The 7,500-nt window shown below is 45.6% G+C and overlaps 1 non-coding gene across 1 annotated transcript in view; it reads left to right on the forward strand.

Annotated features, from left to right (window-relative positions):
- The first annotated feature begins 6,394 nt into the window (after positions 1-6,394).
- Positions 6,395-7,500, forward strand: part of LOC120847184 — a 1,816-nt gene continuing 710 nt past the window's right edge. The window contains exon 1 of the ribosomal RNA XR_005717259.1: positions 6,395-7,500. This exon is cut by the window's right edge and continues 710 nt beyond it. This is a non-coding gene — a ribosomal RNA (small subunit ribosomal RNA).

A 7,500-nucleotide genomic window follows, 5' to 3' on the forward strand; every position in this document is an offset into this window, starting at 1 on the left:
ACGCGCGCCCGTTCCTGGAATATTATGTGCTCGGTCGTTTGAACATTCCTTCTTGACCCTATTCGTCAAAAGTGTCCGGCGACCGTGTAGTAAATGCGCTGCAGGCGCAATGAGGTGTCCTTGTGCTGCATAGACGAACGTATCCCTTTCGACAAGCCGCGTTCTGAAAGAAGAAAAAGAGGAGAAGAAAACAACATTTTTCGTGGCGCTTTTATTTTCTGCATGCATAGCAAGCGACATCGAAATGTCGTGCAGTATCCTCAATTTCACTTGGTCAACAGGTCCCTCGTTTTCAACAGCTCGGTGTCACTCGGAACTCTGGACAGGTGTTCACCTCACTCACAAGTGTGGGGACGTAATCCATCCACCAAGACCATGCCGGTGAACGAAAGCTGCACGTCGAAGGAAGGAAGGCTGGCTTTGACGCTGCAGAGCCAACGAAAACGAAACTGTGTGCCTCTCTCGAGTGTCCTTGCCTTTACGTTGCTTGCACATGGCGGAAGTGTGTTCGCTCCTCGAGTTTTCTTCTTTGTTGAACCATTAGGGACGCGTGTACTCGTCGGGACTTCGTCGCGACAGTCCAGCCACCCCTCGCGTTCGCTTCGCTCACGTAAACAAGCACAACGCCAGCGTACTTCCCCGATTCGCTAAAAACAACCATCCGACTCTCGCGTAGCATTGTCACTTGCGTATTTTGTGTCTTTTACCATCCAAACCAGATGGCGCTGCGCAGTTAACGGCTCGAAAACCGGAGCCTTGCTTTAGGTTCGTTAGATGACGCCACTATTCATTCATTTGTTTTTAATTTTTTTTTTTAGTTTTTACTTTTTGTTTAAATTAATTGATTTGATTTTACATTACGTCGTCTCGTCATATAAACAGCAAATATTTAAACAATTTAGGCGCGCCTCCGCATCTATTTGGGCGCCGACCACCTGGCGGCGCTACTTATTTTCCAAATTCTGTTTACAAAGTATGACGGCGTTTTCATCTATCTAGCGGTCACCTACATTTTTTTTTATTATTATTTTTTTTTTGCTTTTGTTTTGCGTTGTTCCTGCGGAGTGATAGTTCTTGGTGAGCTCGGACGCTTTCCAACGCGTTAAGATTCTGGAGTGCAAACTTGTAAGAAACCTTTGCAACCGTGAGTAGTATGCAGTCGGCGCTGCTTGCACGCGATGTATTTTCGACGCGTTTTGTCCGTCTTATTGCCCGCGTGCGTTGGCGTACCTGGTTTCTGAAAGTGTGCGCGTCTCCCACGTGCATCTTAAACCATGCGTGGTCATTGCATGTTTTCGCTTGAGGAGATATCCATTTCCACCAGTGAGTAGTGTTCATTCGCCGCCGCTTCATCGCGATGTGCTTTTGACGTCTTTTTGCTTCTCTGTGCCGCCCGCCCTCCGTGCTTTCCGAAGGTGAGCGCATGGTTTCGCTTTGCAGTGCGCGCTCTGCAGCGTGGTGTTGTGGCGTGGTTCCGGTGAAAGTGCCTGTGGGTGACCTCGCGTGCGTCCGTAATTCCCTGCCTTCGGCCTACTCAGCGTGGACGTCATATCTGTCCTGTGACCTGCTGCTCAGTGCTCAGTGCTCAGTGCTGTACTTGTGCAAGGCCTCTGGTGTGGGTGCCGTGTCCTACGTATCGCCCAACTAGGTTCTACTTGTGCCCCTTATTAATTCATTAATATGTGTCGTGTGTGTGTGTGCTCTTTGAGCAGTTTCCGTTCTTGTGCCGTCCGTCCAGTGAAAGGATTTTTTTATTTTTTTTTATTAAGTTACGGCGCTTGTTTTCGTGCAGCTCTACGTGGTCGTGTCCTCGTACGCAGTGATGTGTTTGTGGAAAGTCTCTCGTTGTGTTGTGTTGTGCAGTGCAGTGCAGTGCAGTGCTGTGCGTGCGCCAAAGCCTCTGGATAAAAGAAAAAAAAATTATATATATATATAAATACACATTTTTTTTCTAATTTTTTTTTTTAAATTAATTTTACATGTGGTAAGAATGCATGACTTATACCATCCTTTGTATTAATTTATTTGGGTCGTGTCTTTTTTTTCCACATTATTAGCCTTCTTGTTCTCCTCCTCCTCCTCCTCCTGCTTATCATTATTGTAGAAATGTTTTCCTTTTTCTTTTTTCCTCTTTCTTTCTAAGCTTTTAGTTTCCACCAGAGTGTCGAACCGAATTTTTTATTGGTTTGCTTCGATTTGCGGGAGCACAAAAGTAATGTAGGACATTAAAATAGCACAACAAATAGAAGAACAAGAGGTATACAGGACAGGCGCTGATGTTGAACTAGTTTCATTCAGGAAAAGTGAACATGTATATACACACGACAGGCAAAGCAGCACATAATCTTAAGGGTAGAAGATATTTGAGCTGGGATGCTGGTGTCTCCCAGCACGATCAAACCATCCGGGGCTATTGCCGCCTTCTCGGCTGCCCTCGGCACTTATCGTGAATAAAAGCTATATATGTATGTTTACTTTTCCTGGATAAAACTAGTTGAAAGTGAGTGCCTGTCCTGTATACTCCTTGTCCTCGTCTTTTTTGCGCTATTTTATATATTTTACTAAGATGAACCAACAGCGTACCGTATTAAAAAGAAAAAGAAGAAGCTAAATTGATATTATATTTACCTGGTGCTTCTTTTCGTAATAGGCACTATTTCAAGAGTGCAAACGGGTATCTTTCCATTCATTTGTAGGGTTCGCTTATTTTCAGGTGCCGAGAAATAAATTGCTTTATTTAAATTTGATGGAGCAGTAAATGACAAGCTACATACATATCTGTCTTTCCTTGTTTTTTTTTTGTGTTATATTTTAGCCTGAATTTAAAAGTTATCAGTCTGTTGGGTCGCCTAAAATACAGGTGATTGGCATTTGAGGTTTTTTTTCTTTACAAGATAATGGTTGATTCAATTTAGCAAGTAAGCATCAATTGTGCTACTTTTTTTTTCCTTCATCTTAAATAGAGCTAAGCAATCAACTCGACATGACGGCTACTTAATTTGTCGCTTTCTTACCGCCTGTTTTCCGAAACTGTGTGCTTTCTTTTCGTCGTCATCGACTTTGGGCTGCCGCTCCAAGTCCATAGAGCCTTTTTTTTTTCAGCAATCCCTGCCGTACACCCTTGTACTTCTATTCATCGTCAGACTAATAGACAGTTATATTTTCTTCCGTACAGTTCCAAGTTGGCGGGTCAGTTTCGGTTCGGCTGAAACTAACTCCTCGGTTCCGGTTTTTCGTTCGCTTCGGTTTTCGGTTCGACACTCTGGTCTTCACCGTGCATGGCACCCCCCCCCCCTTCCTTCCTTCCTTCCCTCCCTCCCTCCCTCCCTCCCTTCCTCCCTCCCTCCCTCTCTCCCCTCTTCTCCTCCCTGCAAGAAAACAAACTGTCGTTTCGAAATGTTTTCTTACTTGAACTGTGAAGGTTTTCAAGTGCATTTCCTTTCCTCCTTTATTGAGCGCACAATTCTAGAGTGGAACTTCCCTTCTGACATTGGAATAAAGTTTCCTGCACAAGGAAGAAAAACCTGCCATTTGACCTCCCTTGTGTGTGCAAAGTGTCAATGTTCCTATATTATGCTTGAACATGGTCTTTTTGTCTTCCTATTTGTCGCAGAAATCATGTATGTGTATGTATGTATGTATATATATATATATATATATATATATATATATATATATATACCAATATCGCACTTTATGGATTAATCTTGCACGACCTGTGAAAACCACGTATCTCTGGCTTTCCTCACGTTCGATTTTCGAGCAATTTCTGAAGCTAGCTTGGGGAGATTGATTTCGCTCGCACACAATTCGAGGCGCGAGGACGGGCATGTACGAACGCCTACGTAGTCGGGACGGTAAACAAAACTTACACAAATTAAAATCCTGCGCAGATAATAAAAGAAAGAGCAACAAAAAAGTATGGGCGTCTTTCTTTACTAATTTCTTTTTTTTTTTCTTTTTTAGGATTGTAAGCGGACGGGCTTCTTAAACGATACCAAAAAGCGAGACACAATTTGACAAACGGGTCACGTCACAAGAAAGAAAATCCCACATCCTCAAGCGTGTAAAAAATCCACGCAATATCTACAGTACTGGAATTGGAAGCGCTGCCAAACTCGCGTGCACTAGCCCAAATCGCGTTGCTCCCGCTCACGTCAAAGCGACACAGACCTCGTCGGAAAGGTACGCTTTCTGACGCGGTCAACCGGTAAAAACACTATATATTGTAAAATTCTGTACTTTGGACGTGATTAATTCAGACTGCTTTGCGGCTAACTAAGCGCGCGTTCCTTCCCAATGAAACGAAAGAGCGAGATTAGAAATAGAGGAAATAATTCCCGTGAAAAGAAAGAAATTCGTCTCTTATTGAGCTTGGCAGTAAAGCACGCGACATCTCCAGTATTCCGTTTGAAAGCGTTGTCCATGGCAAGTGCAGTAGTGTACAGTGTTCGGCTCTCGCCCAGTTGAAAGCGCCAGAAAGCCCGTGTCGCCTCGCGACACGGGTAACCGCTAAAAAACACGCACATTTTAAAGTCGCGTGTTTTGCACTTGATTCCTCGGAAGTACTTTGTGGGAGACGAAGCGGGCGTTCCATGCCAAGGACACGGAAGAGAGAGATTAAAATAGAGCGAACAATTCGCGTGAAAAGAATAATATGTGTCTCCTATCGAACATGCCACAAAAGTAAGCGAGATTTCCAGTATTCCGTTTGAAAGCGCTGCCCGTCGCAAGTGCAGTGGTGTACAGTGTTCGGCTCTCGCCCAGTTGAAAGCGCCAGAAAGCCCGTGTCGCCTCGCGACACGGGTAACCGCTAGAAAACACGCACATTTTAAAGTCGCGTGTTTTGCACTTGATTCCTCGGAAGTACTTTGTGGGAGACGAAGCGGGCGTTCCATGCCAAGGACACGGAAGAGAGAGATTAGAAATAGAGCGAACAATTCGCGTGAAAAGAATAATATTTGTCTCCTATCAAACTTGCCAGAAAAGTAAGCGAGTTTTCCAGTATTCCGTTTGAAAGCGCTGCCCGTCGCAAGTGCAGTAGGGTAAATTGTTCGGCTCTCGCCCAGTTGAAAGCGCCAGAAAGCCCGTGTCGCAAAGCGACACGGGTAACCGCTAGAAAACACGCATCTTTTTCTTTTGTTAATCCCGTGCTTCTCACTTCGTTCCTTGAGAGGACTGTCGGAAACTAAGTGGCGGGGCCTTCCAAACGAAACCAATGGTAGAAACAATGAAGTGAGCAAAGAAGAGTAGTGTAAAGAAAGAAAATTGCCTATTATGAAGCCTGCCGTAAACACGCGCGATACCGCGAGCATTCGGATTAAAAGCAGTGACAATCTCACTTACTATAGCGCTCATTGTTCGGCTCTGACACAATTCAAAACGCATGAAACGCCCCGTGTAAATATTGGTTTACTTTGTAATAACAAAGTCGATAAACTTTCTGTTGACCATGTTAACATGAACTGAAAGTCGAAAAGAAGTAATCAGAGTCAAGCAGGGGTCAGCACGTTTTTAATAAAAAGCGAGAAATAATTTTTTTTTATAGGGGTAGGATGTATGTACGTATGTATGTATATATAGAGGCACAGAGGAAAAAAAGAACATTTATATATATATATATACACACAAACATACATACATACATATATATATATAAGGAGAGAGAGAGGGGAAAAAAAATAAGAAAGAAAGAAGGACAAATAAATGATACTGAATAGAGTGAGAGACAGTAAGTCAGTAAGTCAGTCAGTCAGTCACCGAAACTGATAACCACAAACTATGTACAGAATGCTCTTGAAGGATCTTCTTTATACTTATCGGAGCTATTATGTGGAGGTGGGGTCTGTCGAGCGTTCGATTGGTGCGAGCGGCGTCTGACGACGTCGCCGACGCCTTTCGTCGCCGTCTCGGCCGCTGCCTCCGCCGCATGGTCGTTACAGCAAGGTACCTGCGATCTCTGGCGTCTGCCGTTGGGGTCGGTTCTCGGGTGCACCTGTGTCTTGAAAACGAATGCGAGAGGAGGGTGTTTCGGAGCGTCCGCGCTAACCGAACGGTGTGAAATGACGAGTGCGTTCTGACCGAAGGCCGGGGTGCGTCCTCGCGTCCTCACGGGACCTGAAAGCTCGGCAACGCTGCGAAGGCGTCGTCAATGATTTTTTTGGCGTACGACTTTCTGTTGCTACGACGAGAAAGAAATTTATGCGCTTCTTGCCGCGTCGGTACCGACCTCGGTCGGGGATATTCCGGCTGCGCGCTCGAACGTGCTTCATTTCTTCTTGGATTTGGAAGTAATTCCTAAGCGTTGTGTGTGTTTGCGGTTCGTAAGGGGCGCCTGACGGTGGCCCCGCGTCCGCGCGTTGGTAGGGTTTTGGGCGACCCACCACGAAAAGATTACCTGGTTGATCCTGCCAGTAGTCATATGCTTGTCTCAAAGATTAAGCCATGCATGTCTAAGTACATGCCGAAACAAGGCAAAACCGCGAATGGCTCATTAAATCAGTTATGGTTCCTTAGATCGTTTCTTCCTACTTGGATAACTGTGGCAATTCTAGAGCTAATACATGCAGTGAGCCCGAAGCCCCTCGGGGCGACGGGTGCTTTTATTAGACCAAGATCAATCGGGCTTCGGTCCGTTTTGTGTGGTGACTCTGGATAACTTTGTGCTGATCGCACGGCCACGAGCCGGCGACGTTTCTTTCAAGTGTCTGCCTTATCAACTGTCGATGGTAGGTTATGCGCCTACCATGGTTGTTACGGGTAACGGAGAATCAGGGTTCGATTCCGGAGAGGGAGCCTGAGAAACGGCTACCACATCCAAGGAAGGCAGCAGGCGCGCAAATTACCCACTCCCGGCACGGGGAGGTAGTGACGAAAAATAACAATACGGGACTCTTTTGAGGCCCTGTAATTGAAATGAGTACACTCTAAATCCTTTAACGAGGATCCATTGGAGGGCAAGTCTGGTGCCAGCAGCCGCGGTAATTCCAGCTCCAATAGCGTATACTAAAGTTGCTGCGGTTAAAAAGCTCGTAGTTGGATCTCAGTTACAGGCGGGAAGTGCGTGGACACCACGTTACGGCCCGTGCTGAACATCATGCCTGTCGTGGCTTGGTTCCCTTCATCAGGTGCCTTGCTTTGGCCGGCGCGTTTACTTTGAAAAAATTAGAGTGCTCAACGCAGGCGATTCGCCTGAATAACAGTGCATGGAATAATAGAACAAGATCCTGTTTCTGTTCTGTTGGTTTTTGGAATACAGGATAATGATTAAGAGGTACAGACGGGGGCATTCGTATTGCGGCGCTAGAGGTGAAATTCTTGGACCGTCGCAAGACGAACTACTGCGAAAGCATTTGCCAAGAATGTTTTCATTGATCAAGAACGAAAGTTAGAGGTTCGAAGGCGATCAGATACCGCCCTAGTTCTAACCATAAACGATGCCAACCAGCGATCCGCCTGAGTTACTCAAATGACTCGGCGGGCAGCTTCCGGGAAACCAAA

This window comes from Ixodes scapularis, unplaced genomic scaffold, assembly GCF_016920785.2.
Source record: "Ixodes scapularis isolate PalLabHiFi unplaced genomic scaffold, ASM1692078v2 ptg001158l_1___fragment_3__unscaffolded, whole genome shotgun sequence".
Classification (NCBI taxonomy): domain Eukaryota; kingdom Metazoa; phylum Arthropoda; class Arachnida; order Ixodida; family Ixodidae; genus Ixodes; species Ixodes scapularis.